The sequence below is a fragment of the Cynocephalus volans genome, chromosome 3 (genome assembly GCF_027409185.1).
Source record: "Cynocephalus volans isolate mCynVol1 chromosome 3, mCynVol1.pri, whole genome shotgun sequence".
Classification (NCBI taxonomy): Eukaryota; Metazoa; Chordata; class Mammalia; order Dermoptera; family Cynocephalidae; genus Cynocephalus; species Cynocephalus volans.
Window position 1 is genome coordinate 155,562,522 of NC_084462.1, and position 20,990 is coordinate 155,583,511.

Consider the following 20,990-nt stretch of genomic DNA (forward strand, 5'->3'; position numbering starts at 1 on the left):
GTGCCAAGCGCTGCCTCCTCCATGAACACATTTGTGGGTTTGGGGGCACTCTCTGTAGGAACTCCACCATGCACTGTGGAGTTCAAAAGCAAATAGCAAAAGCACTCTCTACCTACCTCTTGCAGACTCCTGCATCCTCTGTCCCCCATGGGACTTTGCTGTCCATGCCAGGCAAAGCAATGGTGAGTGAGTTGGCTGCTCCCCAGCCTGCCATGGAGGCAGCTCCAGCCAGGCTCCATAGTCAGAATTCTCCAGACAGGAAGTGCACACAAGTTTCTTCATTTGTGTACATCCTCAATTCCTAAAGACATATTTTGGGTTCTCCCACGAACTTTCTTGCTGTGCTTTGGTGCACTGGGGTGCCTGCAACTTCCAGCAACTTAGCCAGCATCAGTGAAGAGAGTTGTGGGGAGCCAGTCTCCTCTTCTTGCAGATGATTGGTTTTCTTGGGGCCCCCTTCAATTGGTTTGCATTAGGGAGTACCCTCAGGGAAAATGTTAAGTCTGTGTACTAATGCAACAGTTCTCTACCCTGGTGCTTTTCTTTAATCCCTTTCATCTGTAGACTGGAACTGAGGGATGTGGTCTGATAGTTGTTAAATTTATTCTACCTTTAGTATGGTGTCTAGTACTTCTCTTTAGAATGTGAGAATATTTAGCCCTTATTGTTCTAGCTTAGTGACTTTAGAAGACATTCTAAGACCACAGGAAAAGTCCTGTTCAGCAACCTATAAAATATTTCATTTATTGTCTGAATTCCCAAGCCACAATGATAGCTCTAAAGGAATGGATATCTTCTTATCTGCCTTGCTCACCACTGTGTTCCTAGAACCTAGAACAGTGCTTGACTCCAATAGATAGCCAAAAAATGTGTGTGGTGTGGATGGCTAACTGGATGAATGACAGAATAATCCCATCAAGTAGGGAGGGCTGCTATCATAAGACTCATTTAAGAGAGAAAAACTGAGTGCTGGGCAGTAGCTACCCATCCAAGTTCATGTGCTTGCTGTCTTTAGGGCTGCCCCTAAAGATCTGGAATCCTCCCCCTTGCATTTTATGATGAATGCCCCCTCAGTTCCCAGAATGCTCAGTTCTCTCCCTGGGACACTGCTCCTTCACAGCCATGGAAGCCTCAGCTGCATGCTTACCTCTCCTTGCCCAGATATCCACACGACTCTGTAGGTCCGGGCTCCCTTCCTCTCCCTGCTACCTGCTCAGTTCCTTCAGGAGCTCCTTTCTTCATCCCTCAACACTCACCTCACATCCCCACGAGCCTCCCAAGACCAGAACCCTTGGCGTCATCTTCGTCCCTGAGCTATTTTTTCCTCCTGTGTGTCCAAGTCATTATTACTGCTCCGTCTCCTCCGTCTGCATTTCTGGAAGTCTGCCGCCCATTCAGCCTCTCACCACGCACCTCCGCCAAAACCCTCATGCAGACACACTTCCCTCAACACCAGGCACACCTCCCACTCTGTGAGTGCAAGTGGTCCTTGGAAATTCCCCCCCTTTCTCCTGGGGCCCATAGCCCAGATGATCTACCCCAAAGGCTGGCATCTCCTAACCCCATGCTGGTGCCATCCTCCTGTCCTGCCTTCCACTTACTGCCCATGCCTCCCTTGCCCTGTAACTATTGGGACCTGTCAGTGAAGTTCTTCAGAATCTCCAATCCCATAAGCATTTGAGCTTTGCTGTTTTTTTTTTTTTTTTTTTTTTAAGCTGCCAAAATTTATAGAACTACTGTGGTCCAAGCACTGTTCTAAGCACACTACATAAATTGGCTCATTTAACCAACCAAACGAAGCATTATGATTTTCACATCTACAGAGCAGAAAACTGAGGCCGAGAATGACTATTGGCTCGCCCAAGATCACACAACAGATAAGAAGCAGATGCAGGATTCAAACCTTGGTCGTTTCCTACCGGAGCCCAAGTTTTTAAGACTGCACCATCTTAGAGCCAGCCCGTGGCTCACTCGGGAGAGTGTGGTGCTGATAACACCAAGGCCATGGGTTTGGATCCCTATATAGGGATGGCCAGTTAACTCACTTGAGAGAGCGTGGTGCTGACAACACCAAGTCAAGTGTTAAGATCCCCTTACCGGTCATCTTTAAAAAAATTTTTTAAAAAGACCGCACCTTCTTGTGCCAACCCTGGGCTTGTGAACTGATAGCCCTTCTCAGAATTGAAGTGGCACCCTCCCAACTATCCTCTACAGCTGTCACCACCAAAGTACCTCCAGTGTACATTCCCAAATGCCCTCTTCCCTGCCATCTAGCCCACAGTTCAATTCCTTGGAGATACGAGGTTATCAGAACTTTCTGCCCCCTCAGCCCTCTCTGCCCAGTAAAAGAATGGGGGCTGTTTCCAGCATGGCTCCTGACTCACCATGTGTCCTTCCCCACCCCTGATCCCAGCTTCCTCCCTAATGAGGCACAAGAATGCTGCTAAGCCTACTTACCCATACCTTGGATCTGGGGAGGGAAATCAGCTCTGGAAAGCCCTGCAGAGAGTTTCAAGGGATTGATAAAGCTTTTCTGGCAGGGAAAGGTTTGTCCAGACTCAGGGCACCACGAGGCGGGATGGTAGTCCGCTGGACATTCAGGGCAACCTAATTGCTTTCCCATGTCTTTCTGCAATAATGCTAGCGGCCAGAGAGCCACCAGAACCTGAACTAATTTGGTAAATTAAGACCAAAAACAAGGACCGCATCTCTGCTCCCTTTACCTAAACACAGACTCCCAACAGAATTCCAGGGATTTTTCTTCCTTGGAAGTGACTGGACCTCCAGCTCTGAATGTCTCTCCCCAGGAGAGCTTGTTCCCCTGCTCAGAACAAATAACACATTTCCTGATTAATCAGGGGACAGAACCACTGAAGGAAGGTTGATTGGGCCCCCAGCCTTCCAGATGGGAGCAGCTCATGGGCTCACATGTCCTTCTCCAGGCACTGGGCTGCTTGGACCCCTGCACTCCAGCCTTAGCCTCCAGTTTGGAAGGTGGAAGCTGTCCAGAGAGACCCTGGCTCCCTTCTGAGCAAGGCCTTCAAGGCCTGCAGAGGCTTCCAGGAACATTCCGCTTCAGACACCACAGCCTAGCATCCTCCCAGGACTCAGCCACCCTGCCCTGGTCTGCCAGCACCTGTCTCCACGTGAGCATGATGTGCTGGCTGGGTGGTGGCAGCCACAGTCGGATGCCCATGCAAAGGTCAGGCGAGCTGGCCTATCAGTGCAGAGTATCCTGGAAAGGACCCTCCCTGTGGTGAATGTTTCTGTCTTCTGTGAATGGAGCACAGTTCTGAGCTTTGCTTGGCTTCTGTTTTCTCATCTGAAATTGGAGATAATGATGCTCTTCTTGCCACTTTGCCAGGGCAAATTAGATAACCAGCCCTATTTACTCTGTCATGGGAAGGAATCAATTACTGCTACTCCATTTACCAACTGATATGAGGGGTGTTCAAAGAGTTCATGGAGGGGCTAGCCAGTTAGCTCAGTTGGTTAGAGCATGGTGCTGATAACATCAAGGTCAAGGATTCAGATCCCCATGCCAACCAGCTGCCGAAACAAACAAACAAAAGGTTTATGGAAAGATTCATATTATCTTTTAATTCCATTTTCCATGAATTTTTTTTTTTTTTTTTTTTTAAAGATGACCGGTAAGGGGATCTTAACCCTTGACTTGGTGTTGTCAGCACCACGCTCAGCCAGTGAGCGAACCGGCCATCCGTATATGGGATCCGAACCCGGGGCCTTGGTGTTATCAGCACCGCACTCTCCCGAGTGAGCCACAGGCCGGCCTCTTCCATGAACTTTTTGAAGTACCCTTGTATTTCTTGAGCACTTAAATACCAGGAGCTGGCCAGTTAGCTCAGTCAGTTAGAGCACAGTGTTGATAACACCAAGGTTGAGGGTTTAGATCCCCTTATTAGCCAGCCATCAAAAAAATAAAAAATGTTTAAAAATGTACCAGGCTCTGTGTTAAGTCATTTTACAGTCATTTTCTGATTTAATCCTCACAATAATCTTATGAAGGAAGTACTATTATTTCTCCATGTAGCTGATGAGGAAATGAAGGCTCAGGAAAGTTAAATGATTTACTCACAGCCACAAAACTAGTAAGTGGCTACATTAGGATTCACTCCTGGTTTGTCTGGTCCCAGACACTAAACTAATGCCAGCTTCCAGGGGAGGGGAGGGGAGACCACCTCCAGCTGCATTTCTCTGGGAGCTGGAAGCATTCATGATGTTTGTGGTATGGCAGGGGTACTGACAGCCGCACAGAACTGCTGTCATGAGTCAGCCCCCACCAAACATACCTCACCTTCCTTTGGCCTTTTTACCAGCTAGTGGTCCACTTTGGGTCAGGGGTAGACAAAAGCCATCATGGTGTGCTTCAGTGAACCTGATTCCCACCCACCAAGGAGAAGGAAGGAAGTCAAGCTCACCCTACATCAAGTAGTTTGCAATTGCTGAATAAAGCTCATCTCAACCCTCAGCTTTTCTCTTTGGGAAAGAGAAGCAACATAAATAGAATGCCTAGGCAGCCATGTGTGGTAGATGTTGGAATTCCATTTCTCAAACTCAGAGGGGTGACGTCTCTTGTTCAAGGTCACACAGCTAGGAATCAAGCCAGGATTCAACTAAAAAGTCTAAACGACTCCAAAGTCCATGCTGTTTCCACTACAGCACACTGCACTCGCTCCAGGATGTCCTGCAATGATGTGAAATGGGCAGTCATTCAAAATCACTGATTTCACTCCGTTTTCCTTCATTTCCAGTCTCTGGTACAAAGGTGGCCTGGTCTGAAAGCTCTGTGCATTTCATTATAAGCTCAGACGTCATTTCCTATTTACCTGCATAAATTCCTTCAGTCTCTGGCTGTGTGGGGGAGGGGAAGGGGGTGAATCTTCTAGGACTCTCTGGAAGTCGGTAGGAGGGATCTTCTAGGACTCCTGGGGGCTGAAGCATAACTTCTCCTCAAGCAAAGTCTCTGAAGACCTGGGCAGGAGAACAATGTGAGCAGTCGGAAGACCTCCTTTTAATTCTTCCCAGTAAGACCACAGTGCTCTACTGGGGTTGGGGGGAGTTACCTGAATGGGAAGATACCACACACTGGATTATCCTTTCAACATCTCCAAGGACAAAGTCGTGTGGGCTGGGGGATTGTGCAGACCTATCCAGGATTCTGGGATGGCTGTGCAGGAATTTGAGGACAAGGCGCAGGAAGTGACTTCCCTTGGGTGTCATTGGGGTCTCCCAGCCTGTCCCCACATTGCCTTACTGCTGGGACACAGTGACATTCCTCACACCCAGAGGGATGAGGGTTGTAGAGGCAGAGAAGAGGGGCTGCTGTAAGATCTTTCCTAGAATAAGGTCTCCCCTGGGAGGCCTGCAGACAACCTCCCCTTCACTCTTCATCATCAAGGTGGAGAAAGGAAGATGTCTTCTGCATCCTCCAGCCATCATCTCCTGAGTCTGTTTTCTCTGGATCATATGTTGAGAATGGGGACACTCAATGAGGGTTTGCCCTGGAGCCCCCATTACTCTCTTTAGGACCCCAAGCCCTTAGGAACAGTCTTGGACCCTGAAAACCACCAGGAAAGGGCACAGACATCAGGCTGAGGAGGGGGGAGTAGGAGGGGTGCAGCCAAATCCCACGGGCCCCGGCCGGTCTGCATGACTCATTCCTTGTTCTCGTCTCGTCCACTCTGGTCTGAGTACCTTGGCCCAGAGGCCCCCGGGAGGTTGTAACACAGGCTGGCCCCTCGCCCATCGGAGCTCAGCAGACAAAAATTAAAGATCTCACTTCTCAGGAACTCACACAGACGGCAGAGGCATGCTCTCTACTCTGCCTCACCAGACTAGACCTCAGGCCAGAGGAGGCTGATGGCCAAGGGAGGAAGGAAAGGCGTCTCCAGCTCCTCCCCCTCCGCTTCACCCTCCACATTCAGTCATGAAGCCCTGGCCACTGCCTACTCTCTTCTTACCCCCCCCCCACCCCAGTCCTTGCCTGAAGGTGGTGGTGCCACCAGGATCTCCTCAGCTCTGCTCCATTTCTCTCCATCTCTGCCCAAAGACAACAGTGAAGGTGAAACAGTCTTTGCCTTCCAGGAGAAACAGACTTACAATCAACTAATCACACATTTTCTGGCAGCACGGTTCTCATCAGTTTACTCACCTGCTCAACAACCTTCAATGGCTCCCTACTATACCACAAATCCAAACTTCTTACTGGGTCTGGCACATAGCTTGTCTCATACCCCTCCCCTCCGTGTATGTTGATATCCATCCAGCACAGTCCTACTCTCAGAATTTCCCCCAACTTCCTCTCCCCCATCCCCTCACCCAAACACCTTGGCTCACACTATTTCCTTCACCTGGAGTGTTCTTCACCACCCCTGCCTATCCTTTAACTCCCATCTCAAGTGCCACCTTGTCCCAGAAGACCTCTCAGACACCTCCCTCCGTATGCGGAGCTCACTCCCTCCACCAAACCTGTGTAGCTCTCAGTATACTTCACTCTGTCCTACATGACCAGTCCACATTGTTGGTCCTAGAGTCGTGGGAAGAACATGAGGCTTTGTAGTCCTAACCTCAGCACTATTGTTACAGAGGCCACTCAGTTCCTGGCTGAGGCTCCCCAAGATTGATACCAACCATGGAGGTCTCTCTGCCTACCCCCAGACAAAAATCAAACAAAGTCAAATGTTGGTGAAAATGGAAGTCTAAAGCCTAAAACCATCTCAAAGGTTGAGGTTTACTGAGGGCTTTTTTAAGAGGGGGATTAGGAAATGGAATGTGGGAAATGAAAAGCAGGGGAGAGGGGGATGTGAGCAGCGAGGGCTTCATGCACGGTCTTAGGTGCAAAGTCTCGCCAACACTCGATCTGATTTCTGCTCCTGTCCTCATCTCAGGGTTTTGCTGGATAGTATGTTCCTGGTTGCAAGTCTGCAGCTTCAGGCTGGCTGGAAAACAACTTTTCATTCATGTAAATAATATCAGCTTGCCCCATAACCAAGGTTCAAATTATCAAATAACCATGGGAAAACAAGGAACTTGGAGAAATGCATGCCAAGGAAAAAACTGTGTCCTTTTAAAATTTGCCTACAGACCATGTGGTTTTAGGTCTCAACATGACTTCAGTCCTGCTCATTCCAACACCATCATTTGCCAGCTATGTGGCTTGAGCTAAGTGACTCTTTGAACCAGTTTTCTCACCAATACAGATCGAATAGATGTTTTCCTACACACCGCGCCTGGAAAAAGTAACTCTATTTACCAATGACACAACATTCCAAGCCACAAGGGATTGGACCAGGGAGGAGCACCTGACCCAAGGGCAGCCATTTCACTGGATGGTCAATGACCTAACACTTCTGTAGTATGACTTAAATATAGTTGTCATTCATCACTGGACAAATCAGATTCTCTCTGAAAATTTGAACTAAAAAACTTTACTTTGAAAGCCAAGCCCTGAGATTAAGACAAAACAGGCAAGTCCCTGTTCCCTAGAGCTCACGGTCCTATAAGGTTTATATAAACACAGAGCAATAAAGCCAGAGAGGTGAAGTGACTTGCCCAGTGTCACACAGCTTGTCAGTAACAAAGAGAGGTTAGAGCTCAGGTCTCTGGACCTGGGTTTAGTGTAGGTTGGTTGGCCCCTGCTACCAATTCAAAAGGCATTCAGCCCTGAGCTGACTGCCTGAAAACTGAAGAACCACCATGCCCTATGTCAACCTGTGCTGCACACTTGGGTACCTTTGGAGGAAAGAATTCTTCCATTCAAATTAGTCATTAGGGCCGAGCCCGTGGTGCACTCGGGAGAGTGCGGCGCTGGGAGCGCAGCGACGCTCTCTCCGCGGGTTCGGATCCTATATGGGAATAGCCGGTGCACGCACTGGCTGAGTGCCGGTCACGAAAAAGACAAAAAAAAAAAAAAAAAAAAAAAACAAATTAGTCATTAAAGGCCAAATCAGGGCAGGGAGCACAGACCCAGGTTATAGTCCCACATCTGCCCCCAGTGTGTTTCCTTGATCATGCCCCCTCCCTACCCTGGGCCTCAGTTTCCTCATTTATAAAAATAGAGGATTTTACTGGATGAATTCAAATTTCTTGTCAACACTAAGATTCTGATTTGAGGAGCAGACATACAAGGAGCAGGTATGGACCCAAGAACTGCAGGGTCCACAGAATGGGCATGCTGGAGGGACTCCCTGAAGGATCAACCAGCCCCTTCCTTCAATTTATAGTTGAAGAAACTGAGGCCCAAAGAGGGAGCGATGCTAGTCCAAGGCCACATGAGAGGTTATTGGCAGTACCTGGCACTTGATTCAGGGTCTGCCAACTCACAGACCTTTCAATTCTTTCTCTTTCAACTCCTGCAAGAAGTTGGGAGCTATTTACCATCTGGGCCAGGGAAGCCAAGAGTCACTGTGCATGTCAGAGAGGGTCCTCAGGGTCTGGGAACATCTCTGATGGTGAATGCAAGTGCCAAAGCCGCTGATGTAGAGGGATGGGGTTGGGGGGAGATGAGCTGTCAGCATCTTCTCTCTTCTAGTTGGCAAGAAGAAACAGGGAAGGGCCCATGATGATTGTGGGGAAACAGTCCCCATTTCTGATGGAGCACTGCACTTGGAGTTCCAGCCTTAAACACACACACACATGCACACACGCACACACACACACGCGTGCGCACACACACACACACACATGCATGCATGCATTATCCACCCCTGCCTAGCTGCTGAAACCAGCCACCTGCAGCCTTGGTCTCAAGATGTGTATTGGTATCCTCAGGCAAGTGATTTGGTGGGGCCTGGAATTTTCTTCACTGCCTGAGATGCCTCTAAGCACCTGCTTCTAAAGTTCAGCCTATTTGGCTGGAATCTTGATGCCCTCCCATTCCACAAACATTTTTTGAGCTCTTAACATGTGCCAGGCACTGTGTTAGGCACTGGGGATGGAAAGGACATTTTCATTTCCTGTGTGATGTTAAGTGCTTCTATAGGGGAATTAACATAGTCTTCTGGGCTCACTGAAAAACTGCTAATCCTGCAGGGTGGGGACTGACTAGGGAGGATTTCTCAGAGAGTCATGACTTTGACAAATCTTGAAGGCGAATGAGGAGTTTGCCACGTGGGGAAGGCAGTGCACATGCAAAGCTATTGAAGGGATTACAAGTGGCTCGTGAGGCTGGAGTTTAGACAGGAAAGAAAGTTATGGAAGGGGAGGAGGTTGGAGGAGTAGGATGCAGCCAATTTATGGGAGGCTTAGCTATAGTGAGCTCTTTCTCGCAGAAGGAGGGAACTGTTCCCCTCATCCTAGCCACCAGCTGGCCCTGGATTCCAGACTTCATCTGGAATTCTGAAACTGATATCTTCTGGTCAATAGCAAGGAATCACTTGTATGAGAAGGAAGTAGCATGATCTTAATCTCCATCAACCTACCTAGCACCCCCTTCCTCAGATAAACACCAATCAACCTAAAGCCAGTGAGCTTTCCACGCTTAAAAACAAACCCCTCTTCCAACTAGTCTGTCCCCTCACATGGCTCCTTTTTTATAGAAGTTGTAGAGCTGCCAATGCAGCAGGTCTGGCCTGGTCCCTGGGCTCCTGCCGCCATGACCCACCGACCAGACTGTGTCCCTTCCTTCCTGACCCTTTCCCCAGGTATTTTCACTTTTCTAAACCCTGTTGGAATTCCCCACTCCCTGTGCACCCTGGGTTCCTCTGGGAACTCAGCCTCAGTCAGGCTCCTGTCCCCCGGTCTCACCCTTGCTTGGCCTCAGGTTTCTCTCTGATCCCACAATCTGCTGTTATTGAAGTTACACCCTGCCTGGGTGTCGCAATACATATCTCTAATCCCACCCATCCTGTAGCCTCCCTCATAGCTTCGCTACATAGGTAGATAAGCCATATGTGCCTGATGTCAAACAGACAGCTTGGGAGTGCCTGGTGCATTTAAGTCATCATGTATATTCATTTTTATTTATTTTTTGGCAGTTGGCTCATAGGGGGATCCAAATCCTTGACCTTGATGTTATCAGCACCATGCCCCACCCCCAGCCATCATTTATTGAACACTCCTTTGTCAGGCATCACGGTTGCGGAGAAGAATAAGGCTAAGGATAGTCCCTGTCCTCGAGGAGCTTTCAATACAGTAGGAAAGGCAGACAACACGTATCCTGGTAAGTGCTGTGATTGAGATAAGCTCAGGGTACAATGTGAATACAAAGACAGAATCCAACTCAGCCTGGGAGTATGGGATATCTGGTCAGGGAAGATCCTAAAGAAGATGCTGTCTGAGCTGGGCCTGGAAGGCTGGGCAAGTCTCTGCCAGGAGAAGGTAGAAAGGGTGGTGAGGAGAAGGCAAAGTGGTGATCACCAGAGCCAGGCTCGCGAGATTAAACTTCACCAGGCTCTACCCCATTTCCTTTTTCTTTTTTTTTTTTTTATAAAAGATGACCGGTAAGGGGATCTTAACCCTTGACTTGGTGTTGTCAGCACCACGCTCAGCCAGTGAGCAAACCGGCCATCCCTATATGGGATCCGAACCCGTGGCCTTGGTGTTATCAGCACCGCACTCTCCCGAGTGAGCCACGGGCCGGCCCCCATTTCCTTTTTCAATGGGGTTCCTTACCAGAGAAATGTTGCCATATTTTTAATGACATTCAAATGATAGTCAACAAGGATAAGTTAATTGTGGATCCCATAGTAATGCAGTTAGGTATATGTACAGGAGTGTAAACAACCATTTCCCACATTGGTAAAGTGATGGGGAACATTGAAATCTACAGTCATACATAAACAGGGCTGTGATCCATACAAGACCTCACAATTTGGATGAAGTCAGAAAAAGCATTTTAATCAAACTTTCACATGACATAGAACTGGAAGAATAAATGATAAAACTGGATGATAGAAGCAAGATATAAACAGATTTAGATAAGCTGAGATTTAGTAGAAATAAGTGGGAAAATTTTACATCTTGGTCCCACAAAATTAATAATTAATTTAAGGATAAGGAATTCTTACTTTGGTTACTGTTCATGTGAGATAATCTGAACGGGGGGCGGGGCAGTGGTGCAGAGGCTGTTGAAAAGGGAGAGTGTAGTTAGCCACTGGTTCAAAATAAACTAACAATGCAAGCTTCCAAAGAGTCTAGTGCCATCTTGGATAGAATCCAGGGCTCAGAACAGGGACAGTAACAGTGTACTATAAGCTGTTCAAGCAAAACAGAAGTTTTGCACTTAATTCTGCAGCTGTGTTTTAAATAGTGTGTTACAACCCCTAAGCATGTCCAGGGAAGGTGGCCTGAATGAAGATAAATATAACCCCAGGGGAGCAGTTGAGATACTGGAGAAGAGAAATTTTGGTAGAGCATATCCTGGCAATCAGCAAGTATTTGCAGGATTATTAGGTAAGAGAGGGATTCAGTATTAGTCATAACAGGTTAACTGCCATGACAAACAACCCCGAAACAATGTTTATTTTTGTTCATGTCAGGCAGGGGCATGAGAGGCTTCTGATCTACACTGTTGTATTAGTCCATTTTGTGTTACTATAACAGAATACATGGAACTGGGTGACTTATAAAGAAAAACAAAATTTATTGCTTACAGTTTCTGAGGCTGGGAAGTCCAAAGTCCATCTGGTGGTGGCAAGAGTGACCTAGGGATCTCACATTGCAAGATGGTGGAAGCAGAGAGAGCAGAGATAGACTCTCATCTTCTTTTAAAGCCCTCAGAACCACACCCCTGACCACCATTTTTAATCCATTCACTACTGCACGGTCCTACAATCCAATCACCTCTTTAAGGCTCCATCTTTCAATTACCATAATAAGATTTCCCGCCCTCTTAACAGTCACAGTGGGGGCCAAGTTTCTAATACATAAAACTTGGGGAACACAGTTCAAGCTCCAATGAGTTCTGGGGGGACATAATTCAATCCACTACAACTGTTATTGGAGCCTTCCATTATGGAGCTACAATATCTTACAGAGATTCTTCCTCCTTTGCATTCAGCCAGTGGATGGGGAGAGACTAAGAATGTGGAAGATGGCACAAGTTTTTTAAAAGCAATGCCTGGAAGAAGTAAACATCACTCTTCACATTCCGTTGACCAGGACTTAGTCACATGGCCATACCTTACAACAAGGAAGGCTAGAGAATGTAGTCTAACTGTGGGCTCAGGGGGGAAAAAAGGCTGTAGTTGTGAAGTTTATAGCTGTGAGAATTATAGTTGCAGGCTTGGAAGAGACCACCTCAGCACTGGGAAGAGTTAAGGGTTTAATATGCACACACCAAGATGTGGACACAAATGTTCTTAGCAGCATTATTAGTAACAGCCAAATGTTGGCTATTGGCTAAATATCCATCGACTGGTGAGTGGACAGACAAAATCTAGTATATTCATACAATAAAATACTATTCAGCAATAAAATGAGTGAACTACAGACACATGCAACCACATGAATGAACCTCAAAAACAGTGCTCAGTGGATGAAGCCAGTCATACAACACCTCATACTGTATGATTTCATTTATATGAAATATCCAGAAAAGGTGAAGCTATAGAGACAGAAAGTATATTCTAGGGATGGGGTGGGAGCTGGGGGAAGGGGGCTAACAGTAAATGGGCACAAGGGATCTTATTGGGGTGACAAAAATGTTCTAATATTGATTTATGTTGATGGTTGTACAACTTGGTTAATTTACTAAAAAATAATTGAAATATACACTTGAAAATGGTGAATTATATGATATACAAAATATGCCTCAGCAATATTTTTTTTAAAGAGTTAGGGTTTAGTACTTGGAAATTGGGGAAAGGAGAATAATCTTGCTAAGGAGATGATAAAGGAATACCCAAAATGGAAAAAGGAAGTGGCACAGAACAAGGAAAGAGGATTTAAAGAAGGAAAGCATGTCCAATCCTAGCCAATGCTACTGAGATGTCACATAGAAATAGCGGGGTTCACAATGTAGTTCTAGATCCAGGATCAGGAACAAAAAAATACATGAGAACACAGATCTCTACTTAGAGTAAATGCAACACTTGGAGTTGTCCAACAGCAGAACAGATCCGATTGCAGAATAATGAGCCCTCTGACACTGGAAGTATTCAAAGAGAAGCTGGATGGACACTGTAGAAAAGATTTCTACATGAGAGGAAGACCTCCAAGGAGTGTCTGAGTCTATGAAAGGGGCTGGCTGGTTGGCTCAGTTGGTTATAGTATGGTGTGGATAACACCAAGGTCAAGGGTTTGGATTCTCTTACTGGCCAGGTGGCAAAAAAAAAAAAAAAAAAAAGTCTATGAAAGCCCAGGGTTTTCCTAAGATTTCATTACCTCTCTGTGCCCAGGATCTCCTCCGCTCTTGGCCTTGGGCTCCTCATCTCAGACACTGAGAGCTTGACCTGTGGGAAGGTAGAGTGTCCCTGCCTCCTGAAGCCCCAGGTACCTCAGTGCTGTTGGCTAGGAGTCCTTCAACCACTGAGGGCTCTGGTGAGCTATGAGCTAGCTCAGGAGTCAGTGATCACACAACAGCAAGTTTCACCAAAGTCAGTGGAACCGAGTAATCATGGGAGACCAGGCGAAAAAAGACTGAAGAGCCAGAGAGACAGCATGAGAGGACCAGTTCTCATTGTTAAATATGTGCCCAAAGGCCTATCCCACAGCTACCTTTTTGTCTCTGCCCCACACTCATCCGCCATTCCCCCAGAGATAAGACATGAAAAAGACAGGCTGCAAGATGAAGATCATGGTAACCATGGAGGGGTTGGGGGGTCCTGAGATAAAAAGAAGAGGAAGACATTGAACACAAGTATAGCTGCCTATCTCCTCAAGGGCAAAAGGTAGCTGTGGGACCCCTCATGTGAGTGGGTTTGAAAGAAATTTAATGCAGTTTTCTTAATTAGGGCTTTGTTTGTTTGATGCCCTGTCTTAGTCACCCACCAAGAATGGCCACCATAGTGTAGAAATCAAAACCAACATTGGGATTTCTAGAAGTTAGAAGACTCTTGTTTTCAAGGACTTGGAAAGCTGTGTGGGACTTCTGCACTGCCAGTTGCCAGTCAATAGTCATGACTATAGTGACCGGCATTGCTACAGCATGAATGCCGACCCCCATGGCAAAGGGGAAGAAATCCTTCTAAATAGCTCCAGAGTGGACCTGACAAGCTACACTGCTGCCTTGTCTCCAAAACAGAAACTCAAGATGCAACTCACTCTGCCAGCCAACATTCGTTGGGCATCTTCTATATGCCTCACAAAGCTTGCTGTTCATTCTGAGATATGAGGAGACTGCCCCAAAGTTCTAAGGAATGTGCCAACCCAGAAGGGTAACAGAGCTGGTGGAAGCAGAGCTGAGGCCATGCTTCTGAGCCTGCCTCATGAAGTCAAGCCAGACAGTCTTTCTTTCTCATCTCTAGACAAGAAACCCAGCTGGGGAGGAAGGTGGGAGGAGGAGGAGACAGCAACAGTATGTGCTTCCTATTGTGTGGGTGACCATACTGATAACTGGATTGCTGCATGCCCAGCCACAGGGAGCATTTCATGTGACAAGTAACCAGAACTACACTTTCTAGTACCATATCTCAAGGAAGGAGGAGCCAGAATCTAGGGACCTGGGATCACTCTCCCAGCATGTGGGAGGGGGAAATGTAACATGTAATGATGTACAGTGTAAAGGGGGGGAGGGGCCTCAGCAGAACTTCAGAGTCAAAAGAGACCTCGGGAGTCGTCTAGACTGTAGCACCTCCACCTTCCTCCATCCCCCCAACAACCATCTGATGTGGCTCCCCCAGATTCCAATCAATAGTGTTCCAGGTTTTGCCTTCTCAGGTCTTTCCTTCCACGTGCCTTGAACCCGAGGGAATCCTGAGGCCCATCAGGCTCACTGATGACTGTATCCCCACTTTCCAGCAGCACAGGCCAGCTGGGAGCAGTGGTTTTCAAACGCTTTAACCATAGCTCACAGTGAGAAGTACATCTTCCAGCACGACTCAATATACATGGATGTCTGTCTGTAACAGGAACAACTTACCCTTGCTACGCGTGATGTGTTTTCATGTTTTCCATTACCTCTCTTCTGTTTCGTTTTTAATGTTGGTTGTGATTCATAACCCACAAATGTATTTCAATGCTCACCTAGGCTAGAGGTATAGGTTCAGTCCTCAGAGTCCCAGACAGAGGTTGAGATAACTCAGGGACAATCAAGAGGGCAAGGCTTGAAGAAACAACAGGGATGGCCAATTTTTATGCCCCCACATGAAAGGTCTTGAAACCCCTCAGTGTGGAGTAAAAGGAGGCAAAGGGGAGGTTTCATCAGGTCTTCATATACGAGGCATTTTCTTTCTTTGATGTGGAAGACGGTGAGCAGTTTTCTTCTTGCTCACTTAGGACAGTGTGAAGGGGGGTTGATAAAAACTGCAGTGGGAAAGATTTTGGTTCAGCGCAGAATTGGCAGGTTAGTTTGTGTGAGGAGCAAGAGCAGTAAGAGATATTACTCATTAAAAAAGGTTCATGTGACATTTCCTCTTGTTAAAGGTAAAGGGAAAGCAGCTGCCATAAAAAAAACTGGTTAAATTCTCGTCGATCTGAAATGATTCTAATGCTTTCCCAGAAAACAGGGAAAGGACTAGATAGCTTGAGGAGGTCCCATCCAGCCTTAGTTCATGACCTATCCAGTTCGCTCCAACAAAACCTGCCTATGGACTTTCACCCTGGCTCGGTGTTGGCTGAGGAAGGTTTGGCTAGATCCATAGGATGCCCAAGCAGAACTGCCCCATTTCCAGACCCTGGAAGAAAGCCAGGCCAGGGAAAGACTTCCACAGAGAGAGAAGGGACCCACAGAGGGGTGCAGGGAAGGGGAGAAGGCTGCACACTGCGTGCCAAGTGTTCTAGACTAGGTGGGAAGCCCCGGGAGCTGGAGCAGGGGAGTGGGAAGGGGCCCGCTCGGGCAGGAGCTGTGAGCTCAGTGCTGGGCAGGAGGCAGGGCTGGCTCCTGTCATACCTGCGTTAATGAGCTGTAAGCAGACGGAAATGGCCCAGCATGTGAAGCCAGCAAAGGGAAGGTCCTCCCCATGCCAGCTGGACAGGAGAGGACCAAGCAGGGTGGAAACAGGGCTCGTCCCCACCCCACACCCTGGGTTCTCAAGCTAAAGGCTGGAACTTCAAGGAGAAGGGGCTGGAAGGTGAGAGCAAATCAGATGAGGCTGAAATAAGACCTCCTGGGGGAAAGGGGATTAGAAAGATGCCAAGGGACTGTGGCCTGGGGGAGAGAGAGCCAAGGGGCTGCAGAGGCACCCTGCCAACCCTGGGGAGGGAAAAAGCCCCAGGGAGGTTGTCAGCAGCAGCCGCAGGCCCTGAGGAGAGAAGCTGAACAGAGGCAAAGCCTGGACAGTCGACTGACTTAATAGGGGCAGGCAAAATGGAAGAGTCCTCCAAGCAGAAATGGACACAAGCATTCACAGACTGTAAACACCAAGAGGGACAGGGCTCGTCTGGATCTCTGAGGACCTGGCTAGGCCTGGCGGGATTGGGCTAAGGAAGGAAGGGGGCTTGAGCCTGGCATCCTCTGCAGTGGACTGTTCTGAGACCTTGGAGCAAGGGTCACTTTGGGAGCCCCAAGGACAATTCAGCAAGCTTCACTGGAGCCAGAAGCTGAACGCAACCCCAGACAGAGAGCTGGGACAATCCTTTGTGTGTGCAGGGGCAGATCAGCCCAGCAGGTGTTTTTTTGAGAGTGGCATTTCTGTTTGGTCCCTGGGTGTGGTGCTAGAACTGAGCTGACTCTGCATCCCAACACCAGGCTGGGCCAGGGCAGTTGGGACGCAGAAGGTGACCCCTCCCAATGGCTTCCATATGGACCCTCACCCCACCCCACTTCTGGTATGGAAAATTTCTACCAGAAGCAGAGCCTGTTGATCCAGTCTGAACTTCTGTGCACTCCTTGTTCAGCACTGGCTGGGAGGCCTTTAGGAAGGCTGCATGTTAGAACCTAGGCTGTGACCAGAGACAAGTCACCTCCCCTCTTCAGGCCTCAATTTATCCACCTGTAACATGAGGAGACTGAGCCCTCTCTGCACCCAGTGATTTTCATTGGTTGCAGCCTTTCACTCAGCTTGTGGTTGCTATGGGAACAGCCCAAGAAAGTGGTGTACCCAGTAGGCAGGGGTGTCACCCTCTAGCCTGATACTACAGTGGGCTTTGTCTATCTGCCCAGCATCCCTCTTCTCTTATTCGAGTACCAGCACCCATTCTCCTTTAGGGAACTGCCCTTCCATTTCCTAGGTTATCTGATAGGGCAGCCAATTGCAATACTTGCCACAGGGTACATGACACAAGCCAGTGCAATCAGATTCTCTCCCATCATTCAACCCTGAAGCAGACACACAGTTATAACTGAGCCATCCAATTGCAGCTCCCAAAAAAGACATGGTCCAAGGAGTTCCTGTGGCTGAGAGCCCCATCGTTGCCTAGATTCCTGGCCTTCTTTAACCTACTTGCTCAGTTCTTGTTTCTATTCTGTTTGCTCCTAAGGTATTTCTGGTAACCCAACTCTCTTTATATACAAGTTAATCAGAGTTCTTGTTGTCGCTTGCAACCAAAGAACTCCGATTTGTACACAAGCCAAGAGAGACAGGCCAGGTGGACTGCAACCCTCCCTTCTTTGTGTTCCCAGGGCAATTGGCTCAGCTCTCCCACAGCGTTCAGCTCATGTAGGAGACATGGAGGGATAGACTTGGCTTGCTTAACAAGACTGCAAACATCAATAACTAAACACATCTGTATCTCAGAAAATTGGCTCAGAAACTTACACACTGTAGGTGCTCAGTTGCATTGAATCAAGATCTTACAGCTTGAAGCAGGCAACTCCAGTGGAGTCTAAACTTCGTATCAGGGGATAATACTTGGAGGACAGACATAAACAGCTGCCAAACACACCACTTCTGGGAGGAGGCGAGTCCCATTGCATGCAAGTGACTGATGAGGGCAGGGGACAAGTGGTCAGGGCTCATTTCAGGGTGTTTGGGGGAAGGCCCACTCTGTCCCCTGCAATATCACTACCACCTCTTCACAAATACTTCTACTTCCTGAAACACCAGGCAAAGGTACTCAGTTAACACTTAGACATAGGGCTAGAAATGCATCTGCCCCAGTACAGCCAAGATGATGTTTTCACTTATTCTGAAGTGTAAATGATGAGTGTAGACTCTTTCCTGAGAGCAGACCTTGATAGGAGAAAAAGGTTAGGGAGCATAAAGGTTTTCAGGGTGTGGAAAGTGAAAATGAATTTGCAGGTAGAATGTGAGAAAGAGAAAGGGCTGGAAAAGAAGGCTGGGATTCAAGCGTATGGGATATGCATCAGCTTTGGTTGCAAGTTATTATAGAAGCCAACTCTGGAAAATTTAAGTGGGGAAAAATAATTTATTGGAAGGATACAGGGTACTGGAGGAGGCATTAAACAACCAGGCCTGGGAAGCCAGGGACCGGGGCAGCTCTGGGGGTCTGGGTGGCAGGAACTCATGAGTTATCTGGCTTCAGATGATTCTAGAGGAAGCCATCTGCCTTCTGTTGTCAGTAGTGACTCCAACTGAGATTCAAATTCTCTGAAAGAGAGTGTGATGGACTTTGGGTCCTGTGCCCACCCTTTGGGAATGGAGGGGTGGGAGAGTTCCATGGCTGGCAGCCCCACCAGGAATGCATGGAATTGGGGAAGCGGAGTTCCCCAAATGAAAATTGAGTTTCTGTTATGTGAGGAAGGGAAAGGAGTGCTGGGCATATGCACACACCAGATGTTCACTACACATGGGATGTCGATTAGAGAAGAGGGAGATGAGTTGGGTGGGGGTAGGGGAATTTCCAGGACACTCCAGAATCTTTCATAGGGACCAAGGCTCTTTTTGCTCCAGCCCTCGATTGCATCTCCCTCTCTCCTTATAAAAGGAAGCTCGTGGGCGTGAGGGGGGCGGGTGCTGTTTCTGTTCTCGACAGCTCAATAGAATTGTCTCCTTAGCTTCCAGTTGTGCTCAGCTCCTGCTAGAATAATTACTACCCACCTGTTCTCCATGCAAGAATTCACAGCCAGTGGACACACATCTGGCCTGTACAAGACATGCTTGGAAATCTCCCAGGCTGCTTGGAACAGGCTGGGGACAGCAAAGGGTCAGCCACTGATTCAAAGGCAAGGAAACACAGAGCCATGGTCACTGTGGCCTAAGCGGTTGCTCACTCCTCCCCTGCCAGGCAGCTCTCTGGACATGGGACAGGTGTGCCCTGAGACAAGCAAAACCCCCGAGACTCGGAGGCGACCTGAATACTGGGGCCTACCCTTTTCCTCCAGCATGCAGTTGTCCTCCCTTGCCCCACCTACTTCTCTAGTGGGGTGGAATGGGCTCTTGACCTGCCTTTCTTGGGATTCCTTTATTTTTCTTCCCATTACTGTGCACATCACTCCCTTCTAAGCACCATGGAAGTTCAGAAAAGACCAGGTAAGGTTTTAGTGGGGAGGGCCAGAAATATTTTGGTGGTGCAATTAACTGCATCCAAGTTTTAAGGACATAAATGCAGAATTGGAAGGGGCCTGAGAGAGCCTCTAGGTCAGTGGTTTTCAACCGTTTTTTTCTAAGCAGCGAAATCCTTTGTGCAGTTTCAGCATTCAGCAAATATTCATTGAATGCCTACTGTGTGCCAGGTGCTGTGTGCTAGGGGGTACAGAAGCATGCAATACAGAACTGATCCTGCCCTTCTGAGCTCACAGTCTAGTGAGAGGGACAGACAGTGAGCAAATCATTACATAAGCAGGTCATTAATGAATTACAACTGAAGAGGAGCTACGAAGAGACGCGTACTGCTGGGAGACCTAACACAGACACGGGGGGCTGGGGAAGGCTTCCCCAAAGAAGTGACATTTGAGCTGAGATCTGAAGGGTGAGTAGGAAGTAAGAAAAGAGATAGGGAGGAGAACGGGCCGGCCAGTAGATATTATGAGAAAAAATCCCTGAGGTAGGAAAGTGCATTTGTGGGAAGAGATCACTGGAGATGGCTGCAGTGAGGCAAGGTGATCAGGGTGGTGCGGGAGGATGATGGTGGAGGGATGCAGGGACCAGATGGCCAGGGCCTCACGGGCCAGATCAAGAACGTGAACAGGAGGCTGGGGAGCTGCTGTGGCTGAAAAGGGGCCCATCCCTGACTTCTCCGCGAACTCCCCTTCACACATAGGTCCCCTCACCTTGTAGTCTCTGGGGCATCTTGGAGGAACCACAGGGCTAATCAGAACACAGCTTGAAAACCACTCATTCAGCCCTACTTGCCGTTTTCTGAGGAGAAGACAGACTCCCACCCCCGGTGCCCTGTTAACTCTGGGCAGCTAACCCGCCTCCCTGGACAGAGTGTGATCTGGGGATAGGCTCCTAGCACACTGTACAGCATAATGTTTCAAGAAGGAGGGGAACAGCCAAGAGTCAGCCCAGGGCTCTGGCATGGGGGGTGGACCGCAAGAATGAGATGTTGCCCCTTGCCTGCCCTGAGACTCTCCATCTTTCCCCCTGTGCTGGGAGAGTCCCTGACTCCCATGGCCCATCCCCATCACTTATCCCAAGGCACAGGCAGGCTGCCTGCCAGGACAGCAGATCCCGCTCAGGCTCTGGCCTCAACATTCCTCTGCACCCGGGGGTCAGGGTCAAGCACACGGTATTTTCCCAAGCCCTGGGGAACAGCAGCGTCTCCTAATATCTACAGTTACGACCCAGCTAGAAGCACAGCTACCAGAGCAGGCAGGCTGAATGGAAAGCAGTCAGCTGGCCCTCAAAGAAAGGCTACAAAGGGAAGGGACCCACGTAGTAGGGGCCTGAAATATATCAAAAACTTCAGCCCCAGGAAGAACAACAGAGCCAGTGATGGGAGAAAGACCTGCATGGCAGAAGTCTGAGCTGAGGCTCTGTCCGCCTCAAGAAGAGGCTGGAATTTTTCTGCCCCAACCCAGCTGGTCC